The sequence below is a fragment of the Haliotis asinina genome, chromosome 13 (assembly GCF_037392515.1).
Source record: "Haliotis asinina isolate JCU_RB_2024 chromosome 13, JCU_Hal_asi_v2, whole genome shotgun sequence".
Classification (NCBI taxonomy): Eukaryota; Metazoa; Mollusca; class Gastropoda; order Lepetellida; family Haliotidae; genus Haliotis; species Haliotis asinina.
The window spans coordinates 21,115,915-21,134,533 of record NC_090292.1 but is presented as its reverse complement, the minus strand read 5'-3'; the positions used below and the strand labels follow the sequence as shown (position 1 = coordinate 21,134,533).

At 38.5% G+C, this 18,619-nt stretch overlaps 1 pseudogene; it reads left to right on the top strand.

The window, feature by feature from the left end:
* Nucleotides 1–13,292: 13,292 nt before the first annotated feature.
* LOC137259413 (uncharacterized) lies at nucleotides 13,293–18,000 on the top strand (annotated as a pseudogene).
* The last annotated feature ends 619 nt before the right edge of the window (nucleotides 18,001–18,619 follow it).

Below are 18,619 nucleotides of genomic sequence, written 5' to 3'. Positions count from 1 at the left end.
AATAAAGAACATATGGCATACGTTGCATTTGACCACTTTCTAAATGGCATCGTGTAATTATAGCTTTCGGCCGTGGGAGCCGTGCCAAATCACACTTATCAGAGGGGTACACAAAGTACGCAGTCCGACTTTCATTTTTGTGGAAGTCGCGGTGGCTGAGCGGGCTAGACGGCTGACTTTGTCTGCTGACGATTAGGTGCCTGACTCTGAGGGTGCGGGTTCGAATTCCGGATGGCACTCAACCCAAAAAGTACTAGAATTTGTACTTTACTGAGAAAGTGAAATCCCAAATATGACATAGGTTGTATTTGACCATTTTCTAAATGGCATCGTGTAATTTAATAGAGACGTTCCACCCCCATAACAGGTGTCTTGCATTGCCCACCCAACTTGTAAATGCTCATCAAACGTATCATAATGCATCCCACCCACTTTGAATTTACTAATTAAAATACACATTGCTCTTCTAAAAGTACCCGTGAAGGTCCGGTAGTAGAATAGGCCTTCAGCAACCCATGCTTGTCACAAGTCTGTTCATGACGTTCTCCCACACTTCTACAGCCATGCTGACGTCCATCACTATGGGAAATGTTAAACCTGGACTCGTCTGTAAAAACGACATTTCTCCACCAAAACAAGGGTCTGCGGATTTTTTCGGATCATGATTTCGGCACCACATTCGGCAAGCTTGTCGGCTTGTGTCAGGAAACGTTGGGACGTCGTGGTCTGATCCCGTGATGACGTGAACGTTGTTGAACTGTGTTGGGGTGAATATGGCTAAGAGCTGTGATGGGTCACCCTTATCCATCTGTCCTGTCTTGGCGTTGTTACACGTAGACGTCAAAAGCGTGGCCGATAGATGACGTCATTTGTGGTCTGGTAGCGTCTCACCAGTGCAGAAATGACGTTCCGGTAACAGTGGAAATGTGCAACCACATGTCGCTGAGACATACCCCCACGGAGCATCCCAATGACCTTAGGAAGTTGTACAGACCTTAGCCTTGGCATGCTATGCGTTTCAATAGCCGTTCATTTTTTAACGACCGCAAGGACAGTGGTTGAACTTTCCAAAGTGACAGCATACGTTGCATTCATTTGCTCTGTTTCTCTTTCCCAGAACAGACGTGCAACAACGTATTGCACGAAACCACTGACGTCACGGAACGTGGCGCATGCATGCGTGTGTGTCTACAGGATGTAAGTCGGGATATTAAAGAAAAATGTGAAACAATGTGAACATTTAGGACCTGAAGTCGCTGAATACTTCCAAATACACTGGAGATGTTTCCTTGACGATTGCTTCATGTTGTGGCTCTTTGGAGAGGAAAAGTTCACTTTTTTCATAACATCCTGAATACCTTGAACAATTACATTGACCATGGACTCACATTATGCTGAAATTCTATTGTTAGACACTATGGTGAAAACTATGTGGATGTGACCTAGAAACATATATATTATAAACCTACACATACTAATCAATATTTACATTTTTTATCTTGCCCCTCGAGTCATATAAAGAGAGTCATTCCTTATAATTTAGCAAGGCGCAATCTGCATGATTGTGTCTCAGATACCGACAAGGAATATAAGACTTGCAAAATCGTACCTACAGTCCCGTGGGTACACAGTTCTACTTGTGGAAGATGGAATAAAGAAAGCAATGAACACAGACAGATAGACATTGTTGAAAGTTCAGGATAAACAATTTTAAAACAATAGTGAGTGTTTCCTGCAATCTGATTGGTTAATTACCCTTTTCGAATATTATCCGACATCACTGAAAATAATGGCCTAATAACCGTACATGAAAACGTTGGCAGTAATATGACACTACTTTCGCTGCATAAATTTACATAATGGAAGCTAATTTGTGTGATCCTGATTTTTTTCTTGGTTCCTTTGACAATTTCGGAGATGATGAATTTGTGGAGGAGTTCATGGAGGAATTCATGAATAATAAAAGAAAATATTTCATTTGTTTACTTAACAAAAAGCTTATATACTTTTTTAAAGTAATGATTGAAGTGACATAAAATTTCATCAGAGCAAAAACATTTATTTCAAAAATTACATACAACGGACAGTGTTGATATGATAAATTCTAGTAATTGACTAATAAATAAGGCTAAAAAATTCTTACAATTAGAGACAATATTTTTTACTTGCGAGTAGGTTTCGACTTTCTCCAAGAACCTGAATCCAATCAGGTTGACAATTCGGCTAACGTTGTCAGAATATCAGATCCGGCCTCGACAAGCAAGTGTCCATCAGTATCGGCTGTCCAGAGTGGCACCAGCTGTCGCCTTGCAACGGCCAAGGATGATGAGCTACAACAAATCATTGGTGGGTCTTTATCAAAAGCAACAAGCAGAAATAGTCTGGGGACAATTCCCACACTTTACAAACAAACAGGAAGAAATTGAGAGTAGACCTCTCCTAAGTACTCTCCTAAGTAGACCTGCGAAAAGGATTTCACAAAATGTTTTTACCCACCATTATACATGAAGCATACACATAAACATTATGCAAAGGCAGGCAAACATGCGAATTGACATACACTTTAACGATACTGTACAAAACTCTACTGTAGCATGGATAGAAATCTACAATATCTACTATTTTCCAAGATATTTGTTACCTCGCATTCTTACCTTCTCACTATTCACAGAGTATCTCCAAGAGAGAGGGTATCCTTCCGTGTTTGAGAATTTTGATGCTCAAGCACTGAACACCTATCTTCGTTCATTCTACGCTGAAGTGAGGAATGGTCGTGGCGAACTCTATTCAAAGTCTACCGTCGTCGGCTTGCGAGCGGCCATCAATCGCCGCCTGCGTTCTCCTCCATTTGAACGTGATATCAATATTATGAATGACAGAGAATTCCACAGTGCAAATAATGTGTTCATTTCTCTGGTCAGAAAAATTAAAAAAAGATGGTCTAGATAAAACGAAACATCACGCCTCAATCCCCGCGACCGAGCTGGCGATGATTCGAGAAAGTTTTGACTTGTCCTCACCTGTCGGCCTATTAAACAAAGTATGGTTTGACATAACTCGTGGATTCGCCCGCCGGGGTCAGGAAAACCAGACATCACTTCGTTCATCATCTTTTTATGTCTCCATTGATGAAGATGGTTGTAAATATATTGAAACGTCACACTCGGAACCAACATAAAATCACCGTGGTGATTTGACCGATTCCACTGAGCCAAATAAAAGGATCTATAACACTAGTGACGCACACTGTCCGGTTTCATCCTTTAAATTGTACAAATTCCACATGAATAAAACAATGAATCGTTCTTTCTGCATCCCAAATCTGTCATTCATGTCCGCGATTCTGTTAGGTACACATCACGGTGCGTTGGAAAACACATCCAAAAATGCTAAGTTGCCACACACTTACACGAACCACTGTCCCATGCCGGAATTAAAAACAGACAAATTTGCATAAAAATGATCAAAGTTTAAAGTCATATTGCAGCGAATCAAGCAGTGCACAGATGAGGTCGAACTGAGACATTTTACAGGGGTCTGATCGCGAAAACAAAGCAATCAAATGCCTCTGCGTCGATTCTCGTGCCGTTGCAATATCTATGCCCTGTACACACCTGTGCCGTTTCAATATCTATGCCCTGTACACACCTGTGCCGTTTCAATATCTATGCCCTGTACACACCTGTGCCGTTTCAATATCTATGCCCTGTACACACCTGTGCCGTTTCAATATCTATGCCCTCTACACACCTGCAAAGTTCTTTCAGTGTGCCCGTAATGGGAATGTTTCAGAGTATACACAATTCCACGATAAATGTCAACTTCGGCCTAACTTGACACGATGAAACCCATACGGTGATTCATGACTGGACCAGTCCAAGCAGTTACATGAGGTGGACTGGGTAGCAAAAACTGGATTTCTTTCATTGTTGGGGATATCACAGAAATTGAGATTGACATAAATACATGTAATATGTTATTCATCAAGTTCAATTAAAAATTTGACTGAAAATTTTGTTCAGTGTATTTTTTTAAAAGTTATTTATTTCTAGCATGACGTAACCTGTCTGCCCCATTAGATAATTGCATAACCCTTCTTGTGTCGTATTTAGTCGCTGGGGCGACACCGAAGCTGATCACGAGACGCTAACCGCATTGCGACACACGATCACGCTATATTTAAAGAGTCCTTTGAAAAAACACTTCTCACAACAAATTGGTTTACAATATAGATAATACTGTGGTTTGTTCAATTATCTTCTAAATAAATAACACTGTCAGTCTGGCCTATGTATCAACACACAACCCAAGAATCCGGAACTTTTTTGAAATCATTAGACAAAATGTTCCAATTTTAAATGCTGATATTGAAATGAATCGATTTATGACATATGTAACTATGATAAAAAGTAAACGCCAAAGCCATTACTTAAAACACATACTGACGCGCGCCAAATTCGACTCTTGTATTAAACCTACAGAATTCAGTGTCTCAAAATGTACACGGGGGAATTGTGGAGCTTGTAAGTATATACTTGAAAGTTCGTGTATAAAGTTAAAAAACAGGAAACAACTATAACACGGGTACCATGAAGAATTTATTGGAATGCGCGTCCATAAACAGCAGATTAAGGACCCCAAAACGAGGTGCATCCCCTTAAGGGCTCACATCGACAACTGCGCAACAGGAAAGGAAATAAAATTTAAAATATTCCCTTTTTATAAAATGAAGACTACTGATGCAATGCAGCTTGAAGCTGAAGAAAACTTTTTCATTAAAAAATTGTGTCCATCGTGAAATCAGTAACGCAATGTAATGGATTTATACTTGTTTTTCTAGTACTGTCAATGTTAACCCCCTGGATGCCACAGGGACATATATGTCCTTCCTTGTCACCCCTCACTTGGAAGTCCAACAAAATTCTAAATATACCACGCATATATAAATACTTCACAGTTTTGAATTTTGCGGAAAATCCCTGTTTCTTGATACCATCCACTATTACCTCAGACCAAGCTAAAGTGCTTAGAATTGCCTTTCAAAATAGACTTCATCGTATAGTCTGGTTCATAATTATTGAGAATTTTTCTTCTTACTTTGAGCTATCCTAACACCTCGACTGATTCACTGATACTTAAAACTAAGTAATGGTATAAGGGAGGAAACTCATCTTGGCCTACTGAGTATAGTACAATTAGAGTTACCTCCCCTGAATTTGTAGCAGACGTCATTTTCCTCAGCACTGTCAACAATGTCTGCTGAAGATAAAAGAAGGTTGATTTTTGAGTTGTGTAATCAAGGAATTGATGATGTAAATACATTGGCAGAGAGAACAGGAACTCCTCTTTCTACTGTGTATAGGATTAGGAAGAATTTTAAAGAGGGAAAGGATTTTGGGCACCAGAAAGGAGCAGGGAGACCCAGAAAATTGGACTTCTCAGATCGCGTCCGGCTGGGAATTTTAGCGTCTAAAAAGCAAAGGGCAAGCATCTCCAACATCAGGTATGAAATGATAGAAAGGGGATCAACAGTTATATCAAAATCTACAGTTAGAAGAAATTTGATTGATCTTGGATGGGAGAAAAAGACTGGAATTCCTTCTCTTCTCATGAAACAAGAACATAAAGACAGGCGTGTTGAGTGGTGTTTGGCACATGAAAACTTTGAATGGGAAAATGTGATTTTTACTGATGAAAGCTCAATATAGGTATATCCCAATAATGTGAAAATATGGACACAGTCTGCGTCAGCACCGTTGTATCGACGACCTAAATACAGCCCAAAGTTTCATGTATGGGGAGGGATATCCTTATTAGGAACGACCCCGCTGTGTGTGTTTGAGGGAAATCTGACAAGTCAACGCTACACTAACATATTAGATAATTTTCTCCTTCCAAGTGCACATGTGTTTTATGGAAATGACTGGATTTTGCAGCAAGATAATGATCCTAAACACACCGCAAAACATGCCAAGCAGTGGTTTCAGGAGAAAAATGTGACTGCATTACCATTTCCTGCATATAGTCCTGACTGAAATCCCATTGAGAACATTTGGGGGATGATGAAGGAATGTGTGAATCAAAAGGGGTTGACAAAAATTGGAGACATGAAGAGAGAAGTGGTCTGATACTGGGACAGCATAACTCACGAGACACTAACCTCTCTGATAGGAAGTATGCCTACCCGTCTTAGACTGTGCCGTGAAGCTCAAGGAGACTTGATAAAATATTAAATTGTTACCTACACAACATGAAAAGGTCAGTTCACTTTCACAATACATTCAATTTTATCTGATTTGTTCTCGTTTAATAATATGAAATGCTTTAGCTATTCTCAATAATTATGAACCATACTGTAACTGTCGTCATTTTTCAAACTGTACAAAATCGAGATTCACAGCGTTATTTGTAGTATGTTTTGAAATGTGAAAATCGGATATTTACTGGGAGTATTGAATTTAAAAAATAGCATAGTAATGATCACTGATATCAAGTTTTCATGTAACAAGTTATGATAATTCTGAAACGTCACCGATGAACCCAGAATCGGTTGGGATGTTTTCAAAAATACACTTACACGAACGCCGATGTGCGCCTTCCGCCGTATTGGTTAGTGTTTACAAAATCACGTTTCGAGAAGGCCGGTATATGAGACGCCTATACCATCACGTATATTTCATAGTCAGCTGCGACAAATGCATCATTAAATTGCCCACACATCAAATTACAAAATTATGGTCTGGGTCACCAATATCAACTGTCTAGGTGAAACGAAACGAAAGATAACTGGTATGAAAACGAACGCTGTGCTCGAAAGACAGCGCTTGTTTGAAATGTAAACAAAGAAAAAATCTGATTTTACACTGTGTACAGCATTGTAGGAAATTTTCCAGCATCCAGCCGTGTAATCACTGCTTACACTGGCTCAATACGTTTAGAATATTCAGGGGAAGAATATCGTAGCAAGAAATAGCAAATAAAAAATAGAGACGTTGCAATCACTTGATAATTCATAAGAAACTGTCAAACTTTTAGTGCAGCGTGACGCCATGACGGACGCAGAACGACAACGGTACTTGTGGGCATTTCTGGCTTCTTCCGTCATTTACAATGTAAACGATAAAAACATATAACAATACACAGGTACTCAGAGTAATTCTGATTACTTACATCTCACATTTTTGTACAAAAGATCCCCGAATCAAGGAAAGAGCTCATGTAACAGCTTTGGCTTCAAAGATATCACGTGAACCAAACACATTCGCTCATAGCATTGTAACGCGAGAGTGAGTAACCCCCATTGAACCACTGATAATTTCTCTTCGCCCCATAAACTTCCAATTAGTTGAAAAAGCTTTATTGTTTAAGGTGAATGGACGCATCTGAAATGGATGTCAATTGGTTGCTAACTTGTCACTAACAAGTTAATGACTTGCGAAGCTTCGTGATAGCGTTTTAATGAATCATTTGTTAAGCGGAAGGATAGCAATCACTGATTATTAGGGAGTTTTGTACATCAAAACTGTATCACCGTACCATTTCAAACCAATATTTTATCTCTGAATAACGACAATTTAGAGTTATTATGATATATCTTTTCCCGTTTCTATTTCATTGGGAGATTGTTATGGATGAATCTCTGCAAAGCCTAAATTATTCATTTCGTGAAAAAAAATTAATGAGGAAAAATACTGAGTACACGTAAAAGCGATCTATACATATGTACACATGTCCTTCAAGTAATGTTTCACAGAAAAACGTGATTTTTGAAACGACTATATGATACAATGAGATCACATTTCACAGTAGGTACTGAGATTGAGAGGTGAGTGATTTTTACCACGAGTTTCGTAGGTACATTTCACTTACACTTTCTGGTACAAATTATGCATATAACTGGGGCCACCAAACACACACACAAGATAGGTACACAAGTGTCGGATCCGAAACTGGTCACATTTTTAATATCAAAGTACTCAAAATATTTACGATGTCGAAGGAACATAACTGAAAAGAAAAACGTTCTGCATGTCAAATGTCTATGAATTATGGGTATTTCTTGGTACACGAGTACTAACATGTACAACCAATCACTAGTGTAAATGCAGCCACTTACTTCAGGCAACTGTTCTTAACTAGATTTTGCAAAACATTCCACACTGTTTAAAGGTATTTACAAATGGACTGATGTATCGTAAAACAAAATTCGTAACGTTGAAAAGATTATCGTCATGAGTTCAATAAAATGATGAAATTCTTTTAAAATTGTCGAATTCTTAACAGAATTTTACTTCAAAACGCAGCTGTTCACATGCACGATAGTTGCACAATGTCATGCTTGTCAGCAGTTCGATGCATTATCCTCTTGCAGTCCACCTGCACAAGGTTTGCAGCTGGCTCTCCTAAAATTCATCTTCGACGCAACCGTATAGTGAGTACTCTAAATGAGTCTTTTGACGGGTAGTATACATATGGGATGCTTTTGTAGATTTTTGATAAAATATCTTTAACTGTAACTTCCCAGAAATATTCCACTCCAACTGTTACAGAGTGGTGTTATTTGACGAAACTTTGGAAGGCCATAATACCCCACTGTACAATACATGTAGAATTTTAAGATGGGAATCCTTTCAACAAAAATGTAAGCTAAGACGGATCAGAAGAGGAGACCATGCAGATGCATTAGTTGAAAGAAACAGATTATCTGTTGACAGTAAGTTAATATTCATGACCCCATTGGCAATACCTTAGCCGTATCGTGAAGAACAATGTGCACTACTGACTAATACTTCATTCATGTATGAGTCGCGTTGGTTACTCATGTGGAATCCGTCGGTTGCACGTGTGAAACCCGTATGACAAGCGTTGCACATGGGTGTGAGTCGCTCTGGTAACTCGTGTGCAACCCCATACACACGCAACTTGGACGGAACGTAGTTTACACCGAAGAAAGACCCATGTTAACCCAAACTTTCAGATATGTATTTTCAGATACGATCAATCAGACCCATCTAACATGAAACAAAGGTCTTATATGCACATGTTGTTCATAGATATAAGAGGCGACTAACGGGACAGGGTGGTCAGGATCGCTGACTTAGTTCACACATGCCATCGGTTCCCAACTGCACTGATCTATACTCATGTTCTTGATCACGGGATAGTCTGGTCCAGACGCGATTGTTTACAGTCCGCCGCCATATAGTTGGAATATTGCCAAGTGAGGCGTAACATTAAACTCACTCACTCATTTGTTAGTGAACACTCCTTGAACATGGCGACTAGCCCGGCAGTGATGGCTGACTGACGTTCGGGCGAGATTTAGGCAAAGTAGATTTAGTTAAGTTAAAGTGTTTACACTTCAAAAGTGTTTTTGATGAATTTCATTATTGCATTTAACAACAACCCCTCCATTGTAAAGAATTAAAATTTGATTCTGTTTAGTTTGCTTATTTTCATGACTAGTTCAAGGACATTGCATCTACACGTTTTCCTGGAGTGAAGCCGTTGTCTTTCCAATCACCAATACGATGTATTTATCCGCGTTGTGCGGTTCTATATAGCAGGCAACTTTTTGATTTATTTTAACAATATTTTCATTTTTTGAGAACGCGGGTAATGCATAGGATACAAAACTTGTAACCTTATCATACTAAGTTTATGTCCCTCGTGAAATAATTTTGCTTTGTCGTGAGCGTTAGAAAAATTATTTCACGAGCGACATAAACTTGATATGAAAGGGGAAGGTCTTTTCATATCCTATAAATACAATATTGTTTAATGAAGCGTGACCGTATGTACTACGTCGTTCAAAATGCACTATCAGTACAAATGCTATGAGAGCCATGTTTCCCAAAATACTAAATGATTTAATGAGTAAACAGTATGAGCGACGTGTGACAATTTAATAACATTTTGCAACTAATCAAAGCCAAACACACGGCCATATCTTTGTGGAACACCATACGATACATCAGGTAATTATTTATTTAATCTCACTGGCTGAAGGACGTGGAGGGCGTTAAGGAGAAGGAGTGACAAAAGATATACTGAGAAATGAAACGAATCCATGTGACCTGGATAAGAACAATGTCTTTATTAAATATGTACACATTCTGACGAATACTACGTATCGATAGGCAGTAAATCCAACGTATATTAAGCGAAAGGAATATTGAAACGAATTCATATGACGTGTACCTCTGACTTCACACGATCCCAATTTAGTGCACTGGATTTCCTGAAAATGTTACCAAATACCTTTGTGTGTTTTTTTCTACTGATGCTCACCCTGCATCTTAACGTGGAAGTGATTGGACACATGCGAACATACTCTGGAAGTCGTGTTGATGAACATGTAATTGAAAGCGGTGATTACGCTGAAGTCGAAACGTTTTCAAGGCTACGAAGTTTCACACGGTGTGCAAGTAATTTCAAGGCTCAACATCTGGTCTTCTTTGACAGAAAGTCTGAGGGAGCCTTTGAGATGAGACCTGGGCAACAGTATGAGCACTACCGACTGAAATGTGGTATGTTATGACGTCATCCTTGGTGTGTATGAGTTAATTATATTATATATACACTTCTAAATGCCCTTCAAAGATTGTTCAGTACTCAGAAAACAACAATATATTAGGTTTAGCATTCAGCACATGCTTATGTTAACATGCATCATTATCAGGAAAAAACATTTCAAAAGAGACTTCCTCGACCAATTGTAAATACATCTTGAAAGCGTTCCACAGTTCCAACTTTTGAGCCTTACAGTGAGTGAGTGAGTTAATATTTTACGTCACATCGGCAATATCTCAGCCATATCGTGACGAGAAAATTTAATAATGAAAAGGACTACATGTATATTATAAAGCCTGTCAACGAAAGACAGTAAAACAACTAGAATATCACAGTTAGCATTAAAACTAGCATGGAAAGTTAAAACTAATATCACTATTTAGACAATACAGTATAAAACAGACTATAGATCGCTAACAACAGAAGGTAGATCACCATACTAGGGACCATGGGGATTTACAGTACTTTTGCTACCTGCATGGACCCTAGCTGGATTTACATCATCCCCTCAGCCGTCAGCAATTTGGTCACATCTAGCCATGGAAATAAAAAGACACTAATCCTATGATAAAAAAACCCTGGAAATTTAGAATTTACTTTGAATGTTTGTGGACTTACGTACCCTCTCAGGAGGACAATAGTTTTACAGTACTTCAATCCCCTTTGAGGGTACAGCCAACTAAAAGGTCTAGTTATTAATCTAAACTACCAATTATTAAAATACATCTATTTACAGAACCGCAGTGCTCAAATTCTACCATTTCCTATTTTGAAAAAAAACAACAACGATTAAATTAGAACTAACAGTTGTAAAAAGATCCTGAATAGTTTTGACATTGAAATATTTATCCCTTGTAATGGAGAATTCAACACAGTCAAGCAGAGTATGCTTGACCGTAACTCTCTCATCACAAGGGATACAAAACAGAGGATCCTCACCTTTTAACAGGTACCTATGGGTATATCTTGCATGGTCAATACGACATCGTCGCATGATGACCTCTTCAAATCTGGACTGACAACCCAAGTATGTGTAACCAATGTAGGGTTTTATTTCATGTAATTTATTGATACCTACCTGGGTGTCCCACTTCTTCTGCATCAGATCACGGACGTAAGTTCTAATGCTAGCTTTGCAGTATTGAATAAGAAGTTGTGTCACAGATTTGTTGAGTGCTGCCTTGGCAGCAAGATCGGCCATCACGTTACCAGAAATGCCTACATGGCCTGGTAACCAACACAAAAAGATGTCGTTTTGTTGCTTGGTAGCAAGATCATTATACAGTTCAATAATTTCTATTAAAAGTGGATGTTTACGTGGTAAATATTTAATCGCCTGAAGACAAGAAAGAGAGTCTGAATAGATGATGTTTTGTTTATGTTTAGGGTGTCTTTGAATATATTTAAGAGTCGTTAATCTGGCGTTAGCTTCCGCTGTGAAAATAGAGCTGCTGTCCGGTAGTCTAGAAGATATTGTTCTGGATCCAATGACCGTGGCACAAGATACTTGGATCCATCTGTAAATAAGGATTTATAATTGTTATATTTACTGAAAACTCTAAACATTGTGACCCAATAATAACTATCACTCAATCAACAACACACACCACAGAGATCACACTCTTGTAACATATCCACGGCTGCATAAAATAAATAAATAAATAAATAAATAAATAAATAAATAAATAAATAAATAAATAAATAAATAAATGTTTCGGGCACATTTTTTTTCAAAAGCTTCCATAGATAAAAGTGACGACTGAGGAACACATTATTATTTTTTCTCTCTCAAAAATATAGCTTGGAAACTTTAGCGCGTGTTAACGAGCTGTAGATTCAGTTACACCCTTTCTTGCTCTCATTCTTATAGTGAACAAATGGATGATCGGGACGCTGCATAGTCATGATCATTGTTTTTGAATGGTGAGTGAGTGAGTTTAGTTTTACGCCGCACTCAGCAATACGAGCCTGACCACCCGATCCCGTTAGTCGCCTCTTACGACAAGCAGTGTCGCCTTTTATGGCAAGCACGGGTTGCTGAAGGCCTATCGTACCCCGGGGTCGTTACGGGTCATGTTTGAAGGGCAATAAAAAAATGTTACACGCACAAATGAAAGTTACACGCCTATGCCCGAGAAACATGTCGCTTTTTTAACATTGCCTAAGGTATTCTGATATATAGGTGTATCGGCAAATGTTACACCAAGATATCATGGGCAAAAGACATATCAAAAGAGTCATAGTCAAAAGATATTGTAGCTCGCTGACTAAATCGTTGTTAAAACAATAAACCCTACAGAAATAAAATTCTAGCATAACGAATGTCTTTAATCAAGACTGTGATCTGATCTCCGAAACTGTAGAGCAATCACCTTTCCGTCAATCATTACTTCAGAGTTTATTTATCATTTCACCTTATGCCACCTTCACACAAGAATTTTGTCTCCGCACCGACGCGCAATTCGTCGTGGTAGTGGATGTAATTTAGATGGTGTGTATGAAAGCATGAAGGCCATTTTGCGCACTGTCCGCGTCCTGTTTACGCATAAATTAGGCACTTGGCACGCAATGCGTGACCGAAAATGATGCGCATCGTCACGGCACAATATCGGAAACATACTTACGTCTAGGGCAAGTATTGTTCTTTTCATCTACTGCACTGTCCGGCATGTATCTAAAGTACGCGCACTGTCCCAGTGTGGACATGCATTGTGATATGCATGCGTGAAGCAGTCGTGACGCCACGCTATAAAAATAGCAGGTATCAGCGTCAACTTCGTGCATTACAGTGGACCTACAAGAAGTTGAACACCAGAGAACAAGCTGTAAATCCAGAAACGAACAGGTGTCTACCCACAAGGAAGATCCATGAGGCAATACAGACATTACCTGAGATTGTGGAGAAGTTAAGCTCTCTTCTTCAGATGAAAACCACATTTTTGAGAGAACAACTAGAGGTGGGACCCAAGCTGGCAACCAGTCTTCACTTCGAAGCCATTGGTAATTCTGATGCAAGTCTACCGTACAGCTTCAGAGTGGAAGTTAGTACAATCTGCAAGTTCTTACGAGAGGTCTTCAAAGCCATCACTGAGGTCCACAAGCACGAAGTACCCAGGTGCCATGAGACTGACGAGGAGTGGAAGGAGGTTCCTGAAGGGTTTTCGGAACTTCCACAACTATCTGGGGGATGTGGGTGGCAAGCGCATTGCTATGACGAAGCCAACCAAAGCTGGATTTCTCTACTGCAATCATAAGGGTCCACGTAGATGTTGGATGCAGCTCTTGTATGTTGATAGGGGCAGAGGGTGGTACAGAAGAACTGTACTTTGCATGTATGTCTACCTGTCTGCCTGCCTGCCTGCCTGCCTGCCTGCCTGCCTGTCTGGCACTGTTTCTTAGCCAGAGAGAATGATCACATCATGTCCCATTGTGCCTAAATTTGTGGACCATGACGTTTCAGCAACACAGACTCGAATACCTGTTAAAAACTGCTGTTTCTTTTCTCTAAATTCGTCATGTTATTTTTTTAAAAAAGGGGTATGAAAGAAAGTTTCTTCTCTTTTGAAATGAACACCATCAGTGTCAGGGGTCATGAGAGGAGTGTCCATATCCTTGGAAAAAGGTGACAACCCACTGTCGTGAACCTGGAGACACATCCTCCTCACTCTCAGCTACGTCGAATTTTGAGGAATTTGGGGACAGGCGATGGGCAAGCTGCTATGTACGGTCATCGCTGATTTGTGCCCAAGTTAATAACACGTGCAAACCTTTCGTGTCGCGCACAAACTATGCCATGACCACATGAACAAGTCAGCCCGAGTCACGAAAAGTTAGAAGGCGTGAACTTTGCGCAATCTGCCACTACAATGTCACACACAGTGCGTGGTGAAAGCGGGCCAATGCGCCGTTCAACCTGAAGCTGATGGGAATTATGGAAGCAATAAACGATCTGAATACCACAAGTTGCGCTGAAAATGTTGAATAAAATATATTTCAGGTGAGTAATGGGGTTAGAAATCTGAGAGCACAACAAAGTGATGAAATGGGAGTGTACCTTTGATGGTGGCGATATTTTAAACACACGTAAACTATCTTTCTAACTGAAGCGAGGGGAAGTGCGTTGCCAACCTTTGCTCGCATATAAGAAGACTGGTCATATTCTCTATGCTACGCAATCCTTGCTCTACAGTTGCCTGTGCCTCACTTAGGTTGCTGTCGATCTATACTACTCATCAAAAGTTAGACTAAATTGAACAAATGCAGTCACTTACTTCAGTCAACAAAATAGTCCATACTGTTTAAAGGTTCTGTTTTGTATTGTAAAAATGTTTCATAAAACAAATTCGTAACTTTGAAAAAAATCGAATGTCGTGAGTTCAGTAATAGCTGAAACTCAGTGGACATTGGTGAATTCTTAACACAACCATTCACCTAAACATTCCTGTTCAAATGCAAGATATTTGCACATGCTTTCCTGCAATGTGATGCATGGTCGTACCATATGCGAATACCATATATTGAATGCTTTAAGTGGGTTTAAATATTTGATGGGTAGTATATAGACTGCTATCAAACCCGTATGATCTGTGTCATGTAAGGTTGTGTTAATGTTCTTTGGCGAGATTTGTTATTTAAAAACAACATACAGGTATTACTTTTTTCACAACTCGATCGTAGAGGCATGACAGTACATCTTAAATGACTCTGAGTGGATGATTTGTGTATAGTGTCCATAAGTAAGTACTTCGCGAGACCTTACGTTATTTAGTATTTCCGGTGACAAACAACGTTTCATACCATTTAGAATGACCTCATGGTTGTCCGCTGACAGTAGGTACCGACAACCCTTTCAAAAAGGAATAACAAGTTCCCAGTGTAGCCATACTCGAAATAGCCAGTTATTACGACTGTCAACAGCTTTGATAGCTGAGCCTGCCTCGTAAGATCGTATTTGGTAAAAACGCAATTTGGAACCAGACCTCAACGATTATATATAGAGAGATGTTAATCGTGCTGTTGATGAATTTGTATCTGTCATTCTTAGAGCCGCTGATTGTATGAAAAAGCCTCTTAGAAACAAAAATAACCCCAATACTTCATTTTATAATCATCATTGTAAATCTGCTAAAAGAGAAGCATGACGTTCGTTAAGAAGTTTTAGAACACAAAAATCAAACGAAACAAGACGCATGTATTGCAAACTAAGGAATGAGTATAAAAATATATGTAGAAAATCAAAGGCCATGTTTAAACTCAAAGTAGAAATAGATTAAGTGCAACATTATCAGATTCAAAAGCATTTTGGAAAGAGCTCCGATTCATTTCTGGAGGAAATAAGCCACAACCTGCGATCGACAAAGATATATGGCTCGATCATTTTTCTACAGTTTTTAATAGAACTGTGACCAGTGATACAGTACCTTTCGAATGTCAAGATGCTAAGGATTGTACTGATGATATAGATGCTACTATTCTTGAATGTGATTTCACTGATTCCGAAATTAAATTAGCCTTAGATCATCTAAAAAGAGGAAAATCTCCAGGTAATGACGGTATAATTGTTGAAATGCTTACATGTTGTACACATATTATTCTACCTTTTCTTAGACAGCTTTTTAATACATTGTTTCATAAAGGTGTTTTCCCAGACCATTGAACTAAAGCAATTATAATCCCAATACATAAAAAAGGTGAACGAGACAATCCCGATAATTACAGAGGTATCTCCCTTCTAAGTGCACTCAGCAAAATATACATACGGATTCTTCATACCAGACTTACAACATGGGCCACGATAAGAGATAAAATACCCGAATTCCAAGCCGGCTTCAGAAAACAGTATTCTACAACTGATCACATTTTCACCCTAAACGCAATAATTCAGAAATGCTTATCTAGAAAAAGGAAAAAAGTATATGTTGCTTTCGTAGATTTTAAGAAAGCGTTCGATTCTGTCTCGCGACATAAACTTTGGTACTGTCTTCAAAACTCTGGATTAAATGGTACGATGTTAAAGGCGATAAAAAGTATATATGCATATGTTAAAGCATGTGTAAGATGCAACGATAACGTTCACACAGACTATTTTGACTGCCCGGTCGGTCTAAGACAAGGGTGTATTTTAAGTCCACTTCTTTTTTCCTTCTTTATTGGTGAATTGTGTACGGATATTGTAGAGAATGGTAAATTTGGTGTACAGCTGTTTCCTGACTTTTTAGAGATATTGCTATTACTTTTTGCAGATGATGTCATTCTCATATCCGACGTTGTCTCAGGACTACAGAAACAATTGAATATTTTAGAATCATATTCTGATAAATGGGGACTTGAAGTTAACCTGGATAAAACCAATATAGTTGTTTTTAGAAGAGGTGGGCGCTTGTCAGCTAAACAAAAATGGTATTATAAGGACTCCGTTATTGATGTTGTGAATTCATATAGATATCTTGGTATTATATTTTCATCCACATTTAAAATGAATAAATGTACAAACGATCTAGCACTGAGAGGAAAAAGGGCATTATTGCAAATTTTATAAAAACTTAAGAAAGATTGATGTGGTTGATCCGAAGGTATTCTTTAAAATATTTGACTCACAAATTCAACCAATATTACTTTATGGAGCGGAGATATGGGGGGTTAGCCGCATTGAAAACATAGAACAAATTCATGTCCTCGCATGTAAGAGATATTTAAATGTAGGATTACAAACGCCTAACGTTATAATATATGGCGAATGCGGACGATGTCCTTTATACATAAATGCCTTATGTCGAGTTATTAAATATTGGTTAAAACTTACAGAAATGCACCCTGGTAGAATACCCAAAAAATCATATGACATGTTATTGTATTTAGATAACACTGGACAAAATAATTATGCTTCTCATATTCGTAATATACTTTTTTCACATGGATTTGGCTTTGCATGGTTGGCACAAGGTGTAGGTAATAAAGTCGATTTCCTTAGATGTTTTAAAGATGTATGTATAAATATGTTTTACCAATCCTGGCATTTGTACTCTTCCTAGCAGTTCACGCTACGATTTGTACAGAGAGTGCAAAAGTCTGCTGGTTACTGAGAAATATCTAAGTGTTATACATGAAATTAAATATCGTAATGTTCTTATTAAATTCCGAGCAGGCTTACTACGATTGAAACAAAATTAAGGAAGATGGCTAAATATTGATGTATCTTTACGCACATGTCCTCTTTGTAAATTCGGTATAGAGGATGAATTCCATTTCCTTTTAGTATGCAAGTATTATTCTGAAGAAAGACTACGTTTCCCACATGTCTATAACCGAATTCCAAATATATTTATATTCAAAAGCTTGTTATCTTCAGCGTCCAGGGTATTATTGCTAAATGTATTCAAATATATATATACTGCTTACAAAAAGAGACAGACTTTGTTAAACGCCTAATTGTTCTACGTCATGTTCCAATATATTCTGATTGTATATGTGTTATATGTATATGGGCCGGTGGCCTTCATGCATAATAAAAATCTATCTATCTAACTAGTTCTTGAATGTACACTTGTCACCGGAAATCTGGTACCAGAATTATCAGGCGTCTTGGATATCGTGAGTTTTGCGCGCGCAAAGGGAGCCGGGAACCAGCTTACTACCGGAAGTTGCACTTGCACCCTTTGAGACTTACATGACACATCCTCCCTGGAAGGCTATTGATTGCGTTTACATCAAACTTCATTGAAGTAAATTTCATTGCAGTTTATTTTGTTTTACCTGAATCGTTCTTAGAATAGAGGAAAGCCTGTGTAAAGCTACTGGTTACTTCTGGCTTACATTATGAGACGGAACACCTACTAATGTTAATCCATGCACGTTAAACAATAATTTTCTTAACAGGAAATGCAAAGTAAACGGTAAGTCTGATGACCAGTAATCATATGTTTTATCAATGGCTTCGCCTATTTACTAAACAAGTCCCACTACCCTCACGAAAGTTAAATATAATAAACTGACAAAGGATTCAGATATCCGGAAATTTGTTTATCTTAACATAATTTGAGATAATGCA